Below are 20,030 nucleotides of genomic sequence, written 5' to 3' on the forward strand. Positions count from 1 at the left end.
GGGGGGGGGGGGGCAGAAGTAATATGGTGAATCTGAAAATTGTATAATGTGCTAGATAAATACTATGGAAACAATAAAGCAGAGTAAAACAGGAGGGGCAGGTTGCAATTTTCAACCTGGTGTTCAGATAGGATTCATTGTCAAGGTCACAATTAAGCAAGGACTTCAAGTGATCAGGGAGTTATGTAGTTAGGTGGGAGAAGGAGGGACTGCCAGGGCAAAGGTGGGATCAGCTTCTTAATTTACAAACACAATGCTACAAATACATAACCAGAGGCACCATACCATAGTGCTGTAGTTAGAGAGAGCAAGACTCTGGAGTCAAAATTCTACCCTTGAATCCTAGCTCTACTTTGGGCTACTTGCTTGACCTCTCTGTGCCTCAGTTTTCTTATTGTAAAGTGTGTGTGTGTGGGGGGGTGATATTAATACTACTTACCTCATCAGGCTCTTGTGAAGATTAAGTGAGAAAATAAGCATAAAACACTTAGAACAATGCTTGGCCCACAGTAAACATTCATATTATTTTTAGTAGTACAGATACTATTATTATTACTCATTGAAAAGAAAAACAGAGCAGTAAAATGTGAAAGTTCCCCTTTTTCCAATTTCATTTACCAGAAGCCATTTCTATCTTCAGCCCTGTTTCCAGAATGCATATGATATAATCTTTTTTCCCTCACTTTATATTATAGTGTGCCTTTCCCCCAATGATGATAACTATTCTTTAAAAATATATGATTTCTAATGATAGTATCACATAAATGTAGTATCACACTTGAATTGTTTTCTTATCGTTAATAGTCTATAATGTTTCTAGTTTTTAATTCTTGTGAATGGTGTTGCTTATATATAAAACTTTGTGTACATTTAAAAATTAATCCCTCAGGATAGAATCCTAGAAGTAGAATGACTGGGTCAAAGTAAATTAATCATTTTTAAGACTCTTGAAACTTATTGCTAAATTGTTTTCCAGAAAAGTTACAGCCCCATGAAAGTACTTTGTCACTGGCATTGAATAGTATCTTTTAATTTTTTAATTTGAAAGGCAAAAAAATTGTATCTCACTCTAATCTCCACTTATTATTAATGAAGTTAAGCATTTTCCATTTTATTTATTGTCTATTTGGGTTTGTTCTTTTGTGAATTGCCTTTTCCCCCTTTACCCATTTATTAATATTTTCTTGTTGATATGTAGTTACTAACCCTTTATTATATACATTGTAAATATTTTCCCAGTTCATCATTTGTCTTTTAATTTTGTTTTCTGGTGACACTTTTCATTTTTAGGCAACTAGTTTTTAATTGTCAATATTGTATCCTTTTATCTTAAGAATGTAAGTGCAAAATGGAAAGGTACAGCTCCCATTTAAAGACTAAGCAGTCTACATTACACTGATGATGATGTCTCTGGAAGTCCTTGTGTTTTTAACATACAATGGAAGCTGTAATCTCAAGGAGCACTTGGTTCCAAAATCACTGCAAGACTGTTCCTGTTGGGCTGACTTTGACAGTACACTAGATGCTGCTGCAGAAATCACCAAGACATGGAATAGATAGATGTCTTGATAAATGCAAACTGCATTAGTGTTTCTATTAGATGACCTAGTATGGAGTTGTTATTAGTGCAGCCACCTGCTGGCTATTGCAAAACAAACATTCCAATACAAATTTAAAGAAATATTTCCATTGTTTTTCCAAAAAAGTTAACCCCTCTCCTAACAATATTCAGATCTGATTTTTTTCAGTTGAAATGTATTAAAACACCACCACCAACAACAACAACAAGAAAAGGCTGTAATCAGCTATCATTTCTATCTAATTATTTCCCCTTCTTAAGCCCAGCTCAGTTCCCACCCCTGTAAAGTGTTCTTCACCTGCCTCAGGAGTGTCATCCTCTACTTCTGTAACTTGTTTGAGCAAACATCTATTGATTGATTATCTTTGGGTGCACAGCAGTGAGCCAGGTACCCTGAGAAGAAGACACTTGTCTTTAAAGAGCTTACCATTTAGTAAAGGAAGGAAAAACACAATTAATTATGTTACCCATCCAGATGAAATGAATGCTCCCTGCACTTACCAGCGAGTCGATTCTAAGAGAGGACTGTGGGGAAGTCTTCAAGAGACAGCCTGGGAGAACAGGATAGGCAAGGAAGTTGGACCGTGAAGCCTTGAATTCAAGATAAACGGTGTCTAGTGTATTTTAGGCTTAGGAGCATATGTGACAGAGATACAGAAGATGATGTTGGAAAAGTAATCTGGGGTCATGGATGGTGGACCTTAAATGCTAATTTGGACTTTATTCTGTTTGCAGTAGAATGCCGCTGAATGCTTTTTTTCTTCTTTTTAACAAGTAGCTTTAATTATTTTCTGATTATAAAATTAATAATGATGTTTTCCCAGTTCACAATAGTTTTCGAACTATGAAAGAGTGGATCACATGTTAGAGAACCACTCTTAATATTTTTGGTTTATTCTGTGAGGAGCTTTCTATATATATCCAGCGTATATACACAGCCATACATACCGTTGTATACAGATGGAATGAGACCACACATTGTTTCATAACCCATGCTACTTTACTTCCTGCTGTAACCAGAGCTGATGTGAATGAATGGAGGAGGGGGCCCTGAAGGAGTTGACGACAGGGTCCCTGTGAGAGATGGTGAGGGTCATCAAGCTAGGGCAGTGGGGCAGAAAGACAGGGATGGATGCCAAAGACGTTTCAGAAACAGAACTTGCATTGTATTGCCTGTTTTCATTTTTAAAGTCACATTTCCTTCGTTGCAATTTTCATTTCGATAGCCACTTTTTATATTTTATTTTCTTAACTTTTTCAGGACAAATTGCTGAGTCCTTTGGAAAAATAGTTTCTGTGGTCCCTGGGCAGTGGAGATCAATCAAGTTGTAATTTCATTACTGCCCCCTCACTCTGAGGAGAGGTGGGGGAAGATCCCCCTGCAAGATCATTATTGATTTATGTGGTTTGGACTCATTCTGACTGTGATCACTAAGTATAGACAAAGGATTAAATACTGATTGAGAAGGAATAGCTGGTACAAGCAAAGTTCATTGACAGTGCTTATAGGTTCCAGGCTCTGAGCTATACAAAGAAACGTGCCCAAGGAAGGTCACAGTTAATAATTGTCTGAGCCCAAACTCGAACCCCAGGCTGATTCCAAAGCTTGTGCTCATTTACCATGTAAAATTAGATCACCGGTTACTTAAAATGGATGTTCTGATGTTTAATACATAAAGGGAAATAATAATAAATAAAGGGAAAATCTCCTTAAATCAAAATGTAGCTTAAACCTTTATACTTGTGCCTCTGCACATACTCGGCTTTAATATTCTAAGTGATTAGTTTATAGTTTGAGCAAACATTAGGGTGAGAATGCTAATGACACTCAGTTCCCCAGGCTGTTTGTAAATTTTGGTGCCCTGCTGCCAGTGAGGCCATTGAATCAATTCTTTCAGTGACCAGCAGTTTGCCTGTAAACATTAGGAAAATAAAATAGAAAATGTATATTTATAGCAAGGGCAAAAGTCTATAACGTGTCTTGAACATGGGAGAAAGCAATTGGAAGGCCATTTGTTCCTAGCTCTTAAATTTGGAGGTGGTCTGGGTAGAAGGCACTTTGTATTTTTTTAAAGCCACATTATTAAATAAATATAAAATTAAAAACCCTCCATAATCTATATTATATTATGAGTATGTTATGTTATGTTACATTACATTAATTCTGTTATGTTTATCGCATTGTTTATTCCATCCTACACTACCCTGTGAACCCCACAGAGAGCCATAGTGGATGTTTTATGTTAGTTATTGTCTTGTCCCTGTCATGGCAGCATGAATAGACTTCTTCCATTAGTCTTAGTTCGCCATAGTCAGCCTCCTCTGCCCTCTGTTGTGTTCACCAAAGCATTGTCATCAGTAAAGAAGAGTGTCTGGGGCCCCAGTAGGCAGGAACTGGGTGTGGGAGGATGGACTGCCCAAAGTGGCTGTAAAGGGACTTTGCCCACATATTAAGTTTCGCAGTTCCTGCTTATCAGCCCAGTGGGAAAAAGAAGGGACTCTTCTTTCTCATGACTGTGACTTTTTAAGCCCAGTTCTTTCCGAGGTCAAAGGAACTTTATTTCTAAATCTTAGTGACAAATGTCAGGTCCTTTGCCTCTGTTGTAAACGGAGTTTTTGTATTTGTGATTGACTTTGCAGGCCGCTTATCTGATCCCTCAGACTTGCTTGGTTGCTAGGCAGGGACCCAGTAGGCCTGGTCCCCGGAGACGAGGAAAGCCGTGTCCTGGCTAGGAGTGAATCGGGAGAAACCGTTGCCTGTGCTACCTTCAGCCATCCCTTCTTGGCCTGTTTTATTCTTCCAAATACATTTTGACTTAAAAGATTCTCCTCGGCACCCCAGGAGGGACATGTTGGGGCTTTGTTCTTTTTTCACATGGGTTGGTGTCTAAATTAGAAGAGCTTTAGTTTGAGAGGTCTGCAAAGTGCTATTTCAACCATTTCCTCCATTGTAAACTACTTGGGTCCCTGCTTCGGTCAAGGTGGGAAAATCAGCAACCCAAAGGCCACACTTCCATTCTGTTATGGAATACCCATTCAGATGGGCTCAGAGATGACAGCACCAAATGTCTGGAAGTGTGAGATCCACCAACAGCATCTGGCTTTAAAGGTGGATAGGTAGAAGAAATAGCTCTACTTTTTCCTAAACTCTTGCTGTGCTAGTCTACCTTGTGTAACTTGCCTTCCCTTGGGCAACCTAGGTAAAGGTAGAAAGAATCCTTAGACATCAACTTCTCCAGTTTCCTATTCAATGGTTTTAAGAGCTCATTAACAGAGAGCTCAGAGTAAAATCATTTGAAGTAAGTTTTACTAAAAGACTGAGAAGTTATGCGTTGATTGAGACCCTCCCTTCTGGAGGGAATATGTTGGGGGAGGAGTCAGACTGAGGTCTGTGTGGTTGGGGGAATGGCATGAGGTGGGCAGTGGGGTGGGTGTGGTGAGGTGGGCAGGCGGCCAAAGGACTAGTTCTTGGTCCTCAGAAGATCTGCCTGCTTGCCGCTTTGAGACCATTGGCTAAGTAAGTATCGAACAGTTTTATTAACAGCACCCAGAGTAATAATTTGTGACTTTGAACAATGAGCAAAATACAGGAAGATGAACTCTGCCTCTGAGGCTATGAGGTCTGGGGACAAAGTCCTTAACAGTGCTGGTTTGACTTATCTGACTAAGCACCAGTGAAATACTAACTTCACGAAATGAAAACAAAGATGATGTGTCTCCTTTCAGCTACCTATCCCCAAGGTGACTCAAGTCCCCAGGAGCAAGATGCTGTGTCCTCATCAGTTGAGACATAGTGATAAATGTTCAATAAATATTGATAATGATGAGGGCCAGCCGAGTAGCACGTTGGTTAGGAGTTGGCCTGGGACACCAGCTCTGAGCAGCAGGGCCCCGGTTCGGATCCCACATGGGCCAGTGACGCTGTGCCCTCTATAGCTAAGATGGTGAACAACAGCTCGACCTGGAGTTGGGCTGCCATGAAGCTACCGTGAGTGGCTGGCAGCTGGTGTGAGCAGCCGGCAGCCAGCATGAGCTGCCAAGAGCTGCCGTGAGCAGCTGTCCAGTGGCTGGGGACCGATCTACCTCACCTGGGAAGAGTGCAATGATAATACCGACATGGGCCAGTGAAGCGACGTCCTCCACAACTAGACTAAAGAACAAAAGGACAGCAACTTGTCTGTTTCCCTTCCCCAATTCCCTAACACTGTCCCCCTCCCTCAATTCCCCAATAAAATCTTTAAAAAAAAATTGATAATGATGAAATAGCAACAATTGGTCACATAATAGTGACTTTCATTGCTTTGAGTTTTCCTTTTCAGAATGGGGCCACTGGGCATAACCATCACTGGCGGTTCCTATCCTCTCTATTATAAAACAATTCCAGGTAAAATGGCCGGAGCCAGAGCCAGGAACAAAAATACAGAAGTGCTTGGGGCGCTCGGCAGGAGGAAAGGCTCTGCTTCCCCACCAGACTCTAACACACAAACTACTGAGGGCTTTTGTCTTAGTGGGAAGAGGCTGGAGACACCGCTTGGCTCTTTATGTGTGACACCATGTCTTCTTCCTTCTCCAATCTTTCTCTTCTTCGACAACGATGATAGAATTTCCTGCACAAAATAATCCTTTCTCTTTTAACTGGAAAATTTTGTCAAAATGTCACAATGTTCTAATGTCCTCCGAGCTCAACATAACTGGGCCTTAGAAAGTTTCCAGGGGAGAGACAATAAGACCACAGTCTACACAGAGCTTTCAGTGTGTCCGTGACAGTGAAGACAAAAACAAGCATGCTAATGTTGTTGGTTAGGGTTGGGCTTTTTTTGCTGCTGTTTCTTCGTGGTAGTTTTTCACTATTTGGTCTACATTTTTAAAGAACATTGTTTATGTCTCCATGAAGAGAAATTGTTTATGTCTCAAAATTAACAAATCCTATTTGTCATTTTCCTTCCAGAAGGTGTAGTGGGTTGAATGGAGTCCCCCCCAAAAGATAGGTCTATGTCCCAGAACTTGTGAATGTGGCTTTATTTGAAAAAAGGATCTTTGCAAATGTAATTAAACCAAGCATCTCAAGATGAGCACAGCTTGGGTGCTAAATCCAATAAGTGTCCTTAGAAGAGACAAAAGAGGATAAGACACAGAAAAAGAGAAGGCCACGTGAAGACCAAGGCAGAGATTGGCACGATACCACCAAGGAAACCAAGGAATGCTGGGAGCCACCAGAAGCTGGAAAAGGCAGGAAGGATCTTCCCCTAGAACGTTCGGGAGGTGGGGGGTGCAGCCTGCCGACACCTTGATTTTGGACTTCCGGCCTCCAGAGCTGCGAGAGAACACATTTCTGTTGTTTTAAACCACCCAGTTTGTGGTAACTGGTTAAGGCAGCTACAAGAAACTAATACAGAAGGTTAGAAGGAAATGGGGGGTTTATTCAAATCTTGCTGGATGGGCAGACTCCATCTTCAGGTCCCCAGGACTCAGATGACCCAGGGCTGTGAAGAGATTGAGCCCAGGCATGTCTCAACTAAAACCCATCATGTGGCTCCATGGTGGAGAACCCTGACATGCAGACCAAATTTTGGGAGCAAAAATCCCCCTATGATATAAAGGTAGTCAGACCTTGAGGCAGGCTCCTCATTCTAGGAGGTATTTTATGTGATGAGACGGCAGGCCAGCAGAGCATTTTTACTCTGCTTGGGAGGGGTGTTTCTTGTTAGTTCATTCACTGAAATGTTAGCCCCTGAGTCCTCCTCCACCCACGACCAACTTTCACTTTCTCAGAACTCCACCATCACATGTGCTGCCTGCATCCCTCCAGAGTCCTCCACAACAAGGGCATTCTGGGTAGTCATCACAAAACTGAGAAAGTTGACAGACAAAATGAAATACCTTCATATTTCTAGTATAAAGAATAACAGGTGACAGTTCCTATCCTCTATGTTATGAAACAATCGCCTGGTGGGGAAGAGTGACTTATCAACAAAGGTCTATGGGAGGATGTGCTCAGGGCTAGACAGGGATGTGTTGGTATGCTGAGGTGCCGAGAGGAAGGGGCACTTCTCCTCAGGAGAATCTGAAGCTTTCTGAGAAGGCAAGCTATTTGAGTTGAGTAATGACCAGGAACTCTGCAGGCTGAAGAGGGAGAGGAAAGCCTTCTTGGCAGAGGCATCGGTGTGAGCAAAAGCATACAGTATGCTTGTAGGACAACAAGAAGTTCAGCATCATAACAGAACGGGGTAAGGATTGGGAGGTGAGTGAGTACAGAAACAGGTTGGAGAGGGTGGTTGGTGCCAAGCTATTAAGGGCCTCACACATCCTCAATGACTCAAACTGAACGTGTCTAAACTGAACTGGTTATCTTCTTCCTGAACCCTCCTCTTCCTCCCCCAGCTTATGAAAGGGATCATCACCCGCCCACTTGGGCATGGGTGTGAATCTTTCTCACCCTCTTTAGTACCTCTTGAATTCATCCAGCTCTCTCCATTCCTATGCCAGGCCGTCATCATCTCCAGCCTGGACACCTGCAATGGTCCACCCACCCCACACTGCCCCCTTGCACCGAATCTCCTTGCTCCCAATGTGTCTTGCCTCTACTTCATTCTTAACTGCAGCCAGGGCAATCCATTTAGAACACAAATCTAATCATATCACTTCTCTCTTTGTGTAAAACTCTATTTTAAATAACTCACAGGACCCTCTATGATACAACTTCTGATAAAAAAATACAAGCCCAGAAGAGATTATAATGGACAGCAGTAGTGCCTGACATAGCATCCTCCATCCCCAGGCTTTCTCCCTATAGAATGGCTTATTGGCCAGTTCTAGGTTTTGGTATTTCTGGTGATTACCTCCATATCCCCAAATATTATGCTTATACTGAAGCTTCCTGATTTATCAATCTTGAATATCCTAGGACGATAAATAAGGGTTTAGTTGACTTCTATTACCTTTTGTCTCTCTTCTCTATCTCCCAAGTGTTCCTAGTTCCTCCTCTGCAGCTTCTACAAAGCTATCTGGTGGCCATGTGGGTGATGAGCTGCAGAGAGCCACCTCAGGAAGACCAGTTAGGAAGTTATTGCTAGAGTCCACAGGAAATGAAAAAGCTCTGGACTAGGGCAGTGACAGGAAGGTGGAGAAGAGAGCCCAGTTAAGGAGGTGTTTCTGAGGACACAATCAGAATTTGGTGACTCTTCATACAGAGATGAGAGGGAATGAGTATTCAAAGTATTCCACAGTTTCTATCTTGTCAGAAGGGGAAAACAGTGTTGCTGTTTGCTGAGATAGGAAGGTTGAAGAAAAGGAAGTTGAGTTTGGACAAGTTAAGTTTTTAAGTTAAGGGGTGCGTTCATCCGGGAGGTAGCTGCAAATGAGGACCTGGACCCCAAGAGGAACATCTGAGCTGGACCTCTGGGAGCCAGGAGCTTCTAGATGGTGGATGACATGAGGGTGTGGGTGAGCCCATCTAGAGAGAAGGTGTAGAAAAGCAGGAATAAGCAGGTAGAACCCTGAAGGGGCAGGTGAATGAGCAACCCACGGAGGGGAAGAGGAAGGAATGGATTGAGAAATAAGGCCATAGGGAAATGGCTAAATGGTGACACAGCCATTCCCTTGGAACACAAATGAAGAGCTGTATGTACTGACAAGGAGCAAAGGGCATGCATGATACTTGCTAAATGAACCCAGCAACTTTATTTATTCAACCAGTATTTGTGGGGACCTACTAAGTGCCCAGGCACTGGGGATTCATTAGTGAGCAAAACAGCCCCAAATCCCTGTCCTTGTGGGGCTGACAATATAGTGGGCAAGACAGGTGACAAGAAAAATGAAATACACTGTCTGTAAGAAGGTGGCAAGTGCTAGAAAGAAAAAATAAAGCAGGAAACAGAGATAGGAAGTGTAGGGAGAGTTGTGATTACACAGGGTGGCCAGGTGACTTTTGAGAAAAGACTCAGAGTGAGGAAGCAAGCATTGTGAATATCTGGGGGAGGACATACCAGGAAGGGAAAGGAATGGACTGGGAGTGCTCAAGGGTCAGAAAGGAGCCAGGGAAGAGGTCAGAGGGCTTATATTACGAACAACCCAGCAGACAGAGGCTTTTACTCTGTGGGAGGTGGGGGCCATTGCAGGCATATTAGCCTGATAGTGACAGGATCTGACTTGTATTCCAACAGAATCACTTATTGAGTAAGAGAACTGGCATTGAAAGTTCATGCTTTGAAGGCCCAAGGCAATGATAGATAAAGTGTAGGAGAAAGTTCAAAGGTTGGAGGGGCACTCAAACAAGATAAACATCTCTGTGGACCATAAATTCAGAGACTCAAGCCACAGGCCTGATGGGTCTCAGTGGAGATATGCAGGACTTTGGTGCCTGTGAAGTGCCAAGAGCTAGAGATACTCTTCACAAAGTGGTGGTGGTGGTGGGGCAGCGGCTAGAGCCAGACCTACTGTGCTGAGATGGAGCCTGTAGAATGAGATGTGTAGAATGAGACTTTTCATTTTTTTAAAAAAATGCATACTCTGTGCATGAATTCTACTTTTGTTTATACCTGGACAAAAATTTGGTAAGATGTGTCCACTCAGGGAGTGGGCTGGGAGGCTGGGGCAAAGTCTCCCACTCTCCTTTTTTTTTTTAAGCTGAGCCATCCTGCCACCTGTTGGCAGCTAAGTGGCACCTCAGCTTGGGCCGGGCATTGAACCGCTGTTGCTCAGAGCTCAAACTCTTGAGCGAGCTCTTAACCAACTGAGCCACTCAGCCGGCCTCCCAGTCTCCTTTTTACATACTTCTGATGTACGAGGCTTTTTCTCAATGAGTATACATGATATTACAGAGAAAGTAACAGGAGCCTAGTGCAGTGTGGGCAGAGTAGGATCAGAATTGAAAAGAAGCCACTGGATTGGGCCATTAAGAGGTCATTGGCGACATCAACAAAACAGCTTCCTTGAAGTTGTGGAGATAAGACAGACTGACAAAAGACACAAGACACATGAGCCAGTTAAAAAGTAGTCTGCTCCTTCTAGAGGTTGGTCAGGAAAGGGAAGGAGAGAGATAAGGAGGGGACATGAGGGGAAAGAGGGTCAAGATAGGCTTTTTTAGATGGAGGAGACTTGAGGGTGTTGGCCAGACAAGAGGGTAAGAGAAGGAGGGGGGGGAGAGGTTTAAGAAGTGAGAAAAGGAATGCCCGGGGGAAGGGTTGGGGCACTACTTTCTTGGGGCCCAGAGGGAAGGTGGTCCAGGCGGCACTGCTGGACAGAGGTGTTGGGCTGGGAGAGTGGTGGATGGTGGGGTTGGTGGTAAGGGCTTTACAAGCTGCTTCAGTAACAGTGTGGTCTGTTTGTCCCCCATCTGGCCTGCCCATACTTTTCTGACCCTCCACTATACTGTGAGAGCAGGCACCACGCCTGCCCTTCCCATGGCTCTAGCACACCTTCAATTAACGTTTGTTGCCTGAATGGATGGATTTACTTTGTGAAAAAGAGGTGTCTGCATCAGCTGAGAGTGAAGCAGATAGAGTAGGGGAGAGTGACTAATATTTGGAGCAGCTGCCCTGGGGGTGGGACAGGGTGGTGATGAGGACAAAGTGCAGGATTTCCAAGCGATTCCAGGAGGTCTGCTGAGCAAGGAACTGCCAGGAGGTAGTGCTGTCAGGCAGCAGGGCTTGTGATACTTTTTTTTCCCCTCTCCTGCAATGCCAGGCAGTGCAGGAGCATGCCAAGAAAGCAGATGGGCTTTTTGTAATGTGAGTTGACCTGCTGTCATTCTCTCAGTGGAGGCCTGGGAGAGTTAATGTAGCTCCCCAAGGCCCTGGCTTCCTTCCTAGAGTGTTCTTGCCTTGGGTGGGCCCGTCCTTTTTGTCTGTAGCTGTTGTGACCAGAGCAAATTAGCATGGAAGCCTCAGCCCAAATATCATCCCCAGGGAAGTCCTCTCCTTGCCTCTCCCTCCTCTAGATCCTGGGCAGGGGGTGCTGTGAGCGCCACGAGGGAGCCTGGGCTGGGGGTACAGTAGCTGCCAGGACAGAGCATACCCTCGGCGGGCGAGAGCCCGGCTGAGCCATCAGGTGCCCAACAGCAGGCTTTCGGTGGGCTTGCTGAGCCAAGGAGAGCAGGAACGATGGTGTTAGCCAGAACACAAGGTGCTGGAGGCCCGCAGAAAACCAAACTACATGCCACACCGGGCAGGCTAGGTGAGTTACACGATACAAGGGGGAGCGGGTGGAGGCTGGCAGTGAGAGACGGGAACAGGTTGGCTCAGGATTTGGGCTTAATGATACTGGGGCGTGTGCCCTTTTATCTGACTCCCAACAGATTTTGCCTTACTGAGGGCAGGTTCTTAAAGGGGGTGGGTGACCAAGTGTAGCTATAAATGATAATAATTAATTATTTTTATGTTTGCTTTCCTGTTAAACTCTAACACGCAGACAGTAAACCACGCCTTGTTATCCTCATGCCCACGGCACACAGTAAGTGCTCAGCAAACCTTTGTGGCATGAGTGACTAACTGACCTCTGTGTTCAGTCAGCCCAAGAACTTGTATAATCATGTGAGCCTGGGCAGAAGGGTCCTGAGAAGTGAGCCAGCCCTTTCCCGGCCCTCCAAGAGGGACTTCACAGATGAGGACAAAATTTGAAGGCCCTGTAAGCACACGTTATCAGAAAAATTGATTTATCTCAAATGAGCTCAGTGAATCTGACCTGGAGTCAGAAGATCGGACTAAGTGAACTCTTATGACTTCAGGCACCTACCCAACTGCTATTCTCCTCTTCTTTCTAACAAGTCTCCGATTTTGTTTGGCTAGCAATGCACCCAGTCGTGTGGGAAATTATCTTGATACTTCCAAGCACTCCATTGGGCAAGCTGTCCAGAGGTCATGAACAGAAGGACTCACTGACCAATTTAAGATGGTCGAATCACCCAGTTTAAGGATTTAATTTAAAGCTCACAGTGAGAAACAAGGAGAAAGAACGGGGTTAGGTGAACCCACTTAGGGTAACTTGGAAGGAGCACACTGGCTAAATCCTGTGTTCCAGTATTCACATTCTCTCTCTCCCCCTCTGTCTCTCTCCTTCTCTCCTTCTCTCTCTCTCTCCCTCTCTCCTCCCCTCTTCCTCTCTCTCCCTTCCTGTACCCCATCATCCTGACAGTGTGGTTATGAGAAACAGAGTTGAGACTGAACAAAGAGGCTCAGCAAACAGAAGGTGCCTGGAGCCAACACACACTCTATGAAAGAAACACGGGGCAAGTACCCCTGGCTACAACCATAGCATGAGGATGACCCTACGGGAAGAGCTAGGGAAGAGCACAGGAGAGGCCAGAATGGGATCATAATGGGGTCACAAAGGGGGCTGATTTGGGGATGACAGCTGCCAATCTGGAATTAGCATGGTCCTTACCTTATCACGTGGTTTTTCTATCCCTTTCTATCTACATGTAACACTCTTGTCTTCTTGTATCCTTTTTTATCTATGTTCAACATCCATATGTTTCCCTCATTCTATGTCTAGCACATCTTGCAAGTTACTAATTCACTATCTGTATTTAACACATCTTATGAATTGTGACTGGTTTTTGTTTTTCTTGACTTCTATGGTAGATTTAAATATTCTCAATAATACTGCCAACACACATTGCATTAGTATGAGCCAACCTTTGTGATTCCAAAACTTCTGTGTGGTCATGTGAGACCCCAGAGGGAGTTTTTAGGGGGCATTTTAGGAAAGATTTTCTTCCTTGAAAAAAGACAAGAGCGATACGAGGAAGAAATCCCTTGTCCCGCTTCCTCTCTTCCCACGTCTCCAGCACTGAAATAGTGGTTGGCGCATAATAGACACTCAACAAATGGTTGGTTGAATAAATGAGTGAATGGTGCTGGTGCTCAGCCTTAATATCTGTGACTCTGAAATCATGCTTTGCCTTCTGCTTAAGCTTCATTTGTAAGTCCAGGGATGGGAAGATGAAAGCAGGATGGTGGAAAAAAGTCTTGTGATGATTGTTTAATAATAGCAACGCTATTAACAACAGTGAACATTTATTGAAAGTTTACTCTGTGTTGGAAATAATTCTGAGCATGTTACATTTAATCCTCACCATAACCATATAAGGTGAAAGTGATTATTATCCTAAGTTTGCACATGAGAAAACTGAGGCACAGAATATAAGGAAACGTAACTGAGGTCCCTCTGTGGGCAAGTGGTAGTAGCCCTGGAATCTGAATCTAGGCAACTCAAGTTCAGAGCGCACACACTTAGGCGCAGTGCCATCAGTTAGTTTCCTGCTGTAACAACTTCCCACACACTTTGTAGCTTTAAACAACACAAATATGTCATCTCACAGTTCTGGAGACCAGCACCCCAACACAGCGCTAACATGAAGGTACGTGGGGCTGCGGGCCTCGTGCGAGCTATGGGGTAGGACACTTTCTCTTGCCTTTGCCAGTTCAAGAAGCTGTCTGAATGCCTCACCTTGTGTGCCTGCATCACGCTGACCTCTGCTTCCGTTGTCACATCATCTCTGACACTCCTGGCTCCCTCTTATAAGGACTTCTGTGATTACATTGGGCCCATCTGATACTACAGGATAATGTCTCCATCTCAAGATCCTTAACTTAATCACATCTGCAAAATCCCCTTAGTTGTGTAAGGAAACATAGTCACAGGTTCTGGGGATTGGGGCAAGGACATCTTCGGGTGTGAGTGATTATTCTGACTACCATACCTGCCTGTGTAGGCCCAATATCCTGTATGACACCAGATCCTGGACCAACAAGGCCCAAGTCCTACAGCAAAAGGTCTATCACACACCAAGGAATGCAGGAGTGTCCCCTCCAGCCTTTGCCTGCTTTTCTAAAAGCTTCTGGCTTGTTCTCCCCTCGCTGAAACACCCCCCCCCGACACCCCCAACCAAATAAGGGAGAAATACCTAGTAAACCAGTAGTAGAACCAAACAGATGAGTTATGGGACCTTGGCTCTTGCTCATCGATTCATCTAGATTGGGTTCTCTACATTAATCAGGTCCTTAGTTCTATTTTCATTCCTCAGTCAGCTGGCCCCATCCTTGTGTGTGTGTGTTTTCTTTATTGCTAATTTACTTTTATTTCTACTCCTAATTTAAGTTAGAGTAATTTCTCTCAGCTCCCTTGAATTCGTTCTTCCAATCTCCCTGGCCTACCAATTGGTCTCAGGTAAAACTCTACTCAAAATCAATGATTTCTCTGGATTTCTTCTAGCAGCAGCCTGTTCCAGACCTGTTTTGTCTGTCTGAATACATTTCCCCCAGAGATGTGGTTTTCAGACTTATTTTTAGCTGCAGAAGAACTCTTTGTGGAAATGAAAGCCCAATATATAAAGCAGATGGGATGGAGCTGTTTGGGGAGGGGTGGAGCCCCGCCAGCCAAGCCCCTTCTCTGTCCCACTCTTCCCAAGGCCCCTCTCGGCCCAGTTTGAAAACCATCGCTTTGCAGCCCCCTCTCACTATAAGTCTGGCTCTGTCGATTTGCTTCTCCTTAGTTAACTGTCTCCTTTCCTGACGGCTTCCTTTAGCGCTTTGGCTGGCATGAAACATTCTCTTACCATTTCTCTCATGCTCTTTGAAGGTCACATTTTTTCCAAAAAAGCAAAACATTTTAACTTCTTTGTCTCTGTCTAGGGTGTCACCACCTCTCACCTGCTTGTGTCTCACCTGTTCATGGCTGCGGGGATGGAGGCCACGCTGAAATGGGCTGGCCAGCCAGCTGCACATCACCTGGCCTCTCCACTTTATATAGATTGTCACTCTCGGGCTACTGGACCATTGACCTATATTTTCCAGAGAATTCTTTTTGGTCACAACTACTTTGGAGGAGCAGAAATGCTTCTACCCCGGGGAGGCCCAGGTTTTAATTCACCTATTTCAGAGGTGGGCGGGAGAGGGGCAGAGCCATGGGCAGGATCTGACGAATCGCATGGGGGCCCTTGTAAAGATGGTATCAATCTGTCGAGGACCTCCAGGCCAGGTTTGGAATGGGGTGTCTTCCCCAGCAGGCAGCTCTGGATCACTGGGGGTTGCTTCAAGAGTCCCTATAGACTCAGACACGGAGACCTGTGGCCCATTTACCGAGGGCAACCTGGACCTCTTGAAACACACGGAGCTTACATTTTCAGGCCTCTCATTTTTGTATGGGTCCCTTCTAAGTCCTGTTCTTTTCTCATTCTAAATAAATAATTACTTCCATATCTAATCTTTTTTTTTAAGATTTTATTGGGGAATTGGGGAAGGGGAACAGTGTTGGGGAATTGGGGAAGGGGAACAGCCAAGTTGTTGTCCTTCAGTCTTAGTTGTGGAGGGTGCAGCTAGCTCAGCTCCAAGTCCAGTCACCATCTGGCCGCCAGTCAGCAGCTCAGCTCAAGGTGCCACGTAGCAAGGTCCCATGCGACAGTCCAACCGGCAACCTTGTTGTTAGGAGCACATGCTCTCACCAGCTGAGCCCTCCTGCCACCTGATGGCAGCTCAGCTCAGGTGCAGCTCACTGGCCCATGTGGGAATCGAACCGGTGACCCTGTTGCTCAGAGCTCATACTCTTAACCAACTGAACCACTCAGCCGGCCCCTCCACACCTAATCTTGTATTTATAATTGTGCATTCTTTTCTCAAAGGAAGGCTTCCAAGTTCTATAAGCCCAGGCACTACAAAACCTGGATGTGTGTCCCTGAGAACTTCGGCCTCGGGGATCTCCCAAGGGACCTGGGTACCCATGTATAAGAAGAGCCTCTTCTGTGAAAACAGGCCAAGATTCTCATCTCCAAGGCTTTCCAAGTCATTCCGAGTGCTTTGTGTCCAGGGTGTCGATGCCAAACGCTCTGGGGAAAGGCAGGGAGGACTGTTCTGACATGCTTCCTGTCCCACCTGCAGCATGAAGTTTCCACTGTGGGACTCAGAGGCAGAGGACAGCCAGAGACCCACGAAGCCAGGGAATGGCTGCTTTCTGTTGATTGTTCCCCCTGTGCCACCGTTCCTGCATCCAGCCTTGGTGCAGGCTGTGGCCAGCCTTCCTGGAAGAAGGAGGCAGAAAATGGCTCCTTCTCTCTGAAACAGCTTTTCCATCAGCCCAGGACTCCTGGTCTAGGCCTCAACTTGGCAGTACTGCCATTTGACTGTAACTCCTAAATCTCGCTTTTTTTTTTTTAAGATTTTATTGGGGAATTGGGGGAGGGGAACAACATTGGGGATTCGGGAAAGGGGAACAGACAAGTTACTGTCTTTTTGTTCTTCAGTCTAGTTGTGGAGGATGTTGCTTCACTGGCCCATGTTGGTATCATCATTGTGTTCTTCCTGGGTGAGGCAGTCGCCTGCCGGCCATTGGACAGCCACTCACGGCAGCTCACACCGGCTGCCGCCTGCTCACACTGGCTGCCAGCCCCTCATAGTAGCTCAAGGCAGCCCACTGCAGCAGGAGCTGCAGCCTACATCGTCGCCGGAGACTCATGGCCGCCCATTTCCAGGTTGAGCTGTTGTTCACCATCTTAGCTGTAAAGGGCGCAGTGTCACTGGCCCTCATGTGGGATCCGAACTGGGGCCCTGCTGCTCAGAGCTGGCTTCCCAAGCCAAGTGTTTTGGTTTTTTTTAGCTGAGCCATCCTGCCACCTGTTGGCAGCTCAGCTTGGGCTGTGAATGGAACCAGCGACCCTGTTGTTTAGAGCTTGCACTCTTGAGCGAGCTCTTAACCAACGCGCCACTCGGCCGGCCATAAATCTCGCTTTTAAGAGTCATGTTTTGCAAAATGGGAGAGATGGTCTGCCTGGCTGGGACATCCTGGGACTTGTGAACTCTGCGTCTGGGACCCAGTAGGCTCCTTGGATCTGCTTTTGCCTTGTATTGTTTCAGAGGCATTGATACAAGTCAGACCTGAAAGCCAGAGATAGCAAACACAGCTTTAAAAATGTGTAGGGGCACTTCAGGATACAGATAGTGGATTAAAGCTTCCCCACAGAGTTTCTCTTTCTCAGTGCCTAACAAAATAAAGAAAGCAGATAAGATCCCAGAGGAAACTTACTATCAGCAACTAGTACAATAAACTTAAAATTTGGCATGCAAAGAAAGAGAAGATTTTGGAGTGGCAAGGAGTGGCACAGCACCTCTCTGCTCCCTACCCTGTCCTCGATACCCAGAAATTGACAAAACCCTGAACATTCTCCCTGGTGCTCCTGAATCTGAAAGGAAACAGATATGAGCCATGCCCTTATATTCTTCCTCTTCTGAATGAGATGTATTTTAAATTGTGTGGGGAGACATAGAGGAAGCAGGGAACGTGACCCACTGAGCTGACTCAGCTGATGGAAATAAAGGCTCTAGCACAACACTCAACTTGCGAAATTGATCTAAAGCCTGCGTTATCCCCCTTCCTTGGAAAAAGCTATCCAGTATCCTCCTCTCCAGCCCCAATCCGGTGACATGAGCCGTGTGTAAGACATTAATTAGGACCTCAGGACAGGAGCACGCACAGGTCTTCCAGCCAAGACTGCACTCTGCCTCTGCTGAGCTCGCCTCTCGCCCTCCTACCCTCCCGACTATCAGAGTATACAGAATCCAAACGCTCAGCCTCTCACTTTGCTCAGAGGGAGAAACAGATGGGTCTCAAACAATGGGGAGATGCTAAGTAAGCCACCCTCTCCTGCCATCATGTTAGAGCAGCACAAAGAAGGTCTGGACAGAGCCACCAAACCAAGATAACAAGAAATGGATGCCAACACACGGCAGCAAATTATTAATGATAAGTAGAGGGAAAACACTGGGCAAAAGACAAGGGCCCTTCCCCCTCCTCTCTCCCAAAGGAAATTCCTTACAACTGCTTCCCATATAAAATGGCTTGATGAGAACATGAATTTAATAAATTGGAGGCTCAAAGATGTGATGCTAAAACAAGGGCACTGATGGAAAGGAAACAAATTGAGGACAAAAATATTACCGTATTTCCCCATGTATAAGATGCACCCTTTAAAAAAAAATTTGGGGTCTAAGAACTGGGTACATCTTATACAGTGGTTGTAGATTTTTTTACTTGCATGTCCCGCAAGTGATGAGGAGTTGTATGAATTTTATGATGAATAAAACTTGAGTTCAATAACTTTATGTAATACATTTTTTTTCAAATTTCGGGCCCCAAAATTAATGCGTGTCTTATACATGGGAGCGTCTTATACATGAGGAAATACGATATTATAGAACATTATTATAGAACAAATAAATACATTAAAACTAACAAGAAAGAGAACTGACCCCACTGAAACTCAGATTACTGAATTGGGGTATCTAAACTAGGTAAAGAGATTCAAGAAATCATAATTAATAGAAATGGAATATAGATGAAGATGAGGATTATCAATAAGGATTGATAGACCTGAAAAAAGAAACCAAAAATAGAGACAAAAGAGAATGTTTAATGCAGAAAAAATAAGACTAAAACTGCAGATTGAAAGACACATTATGTTCCAGAAAAGCTTAATTCAGAATGCTTAATACTGAGACATATCTTAGTTGTCAGTGAACTAAAACAAGCAAATAAACAAACAAACAAATAAATAAATAAAGTGAGTAGCAACTTCTTCAGGAATACAAGCAGAAAGAGAAAGTCACCTACAAGGGGAAAATTCAGGTTGGTCTCAGCCTTCTTCCCAGAAGAAAAAGGAGCAAAACCTACTACATTCTATGGCAAAGAAGGTGAGACCCAAGAATATTATACCAAGCCAAGATAAGGTTCTAGTGTAATGGCAACAGAGAGACATTCTTAAACATTCAAAACGTTCCTTGAAAAAACAGCTTAACAATGAAATTCAGTCTATTAAGAGATGAATCGAAATAAAGAACTTGCAAATGGAGAAGTCTTGAAAAAAGGAACAGTGAGGAGCACTGAATTCATTTAAATCTAGACTGTACACCAAGTGTTAACCAAAAAATGTAGGCTGTAATAAAGAATAAAAAAACATTTGTTTGAGCAAAAAGAATTGCAACCCTGGAGACACAGATTCAGGTAGCAACCCTAACTGCTCTGGGGACAGAACAAAGAAGAGCAGGGTTTATAAAGGCAAAAACCACAGAATGGAATTCTTTCATGCAAATGAGGCTTGCTGGCTAGGTGAACAGGGATTGGGTAGTTCCAACATGCAAACAAGAGAGGCAAAAACTACCAGAAGGAGGTCAAGTCCATATGTGTCACTGCTGCAGTTGCTGTTCCAGGATATTTATGACTCAGCCTTGAGCTGAGCTTAGCAATGGTTTTAGCAACTGAGGCACAAGCTATGCCTAGGCCGAATAGGCCCCACCACCCTAACAGCCTCCTGCCTCAACTTTAAGTGACTCTCTTAGCAATGCTTATTCCATTTTTTCCCCATTATCACAAGTACCTATGCAATTATGTTTCTACAGAACAGAATATGATTATCATAAATCTCAATAATGTAACAATAATAATATAAGTAACAAAAGTCAGGAGG

This window comes from Hipposideros armiger, unplaced genomic scaffold (assembly GCF_001890085.2).
Source record: "Hipposideros armiger isolate ML-2016 unplaced genomic scaffold, ASM189008v1 scaffold_66, whole genome shotgun sequence".
NCBI lineage: Eukaryota > Metazoa > Chordata > Mammalia > Chiroptera > Hipposideridae > Hipposideros > Hipposideros armiger.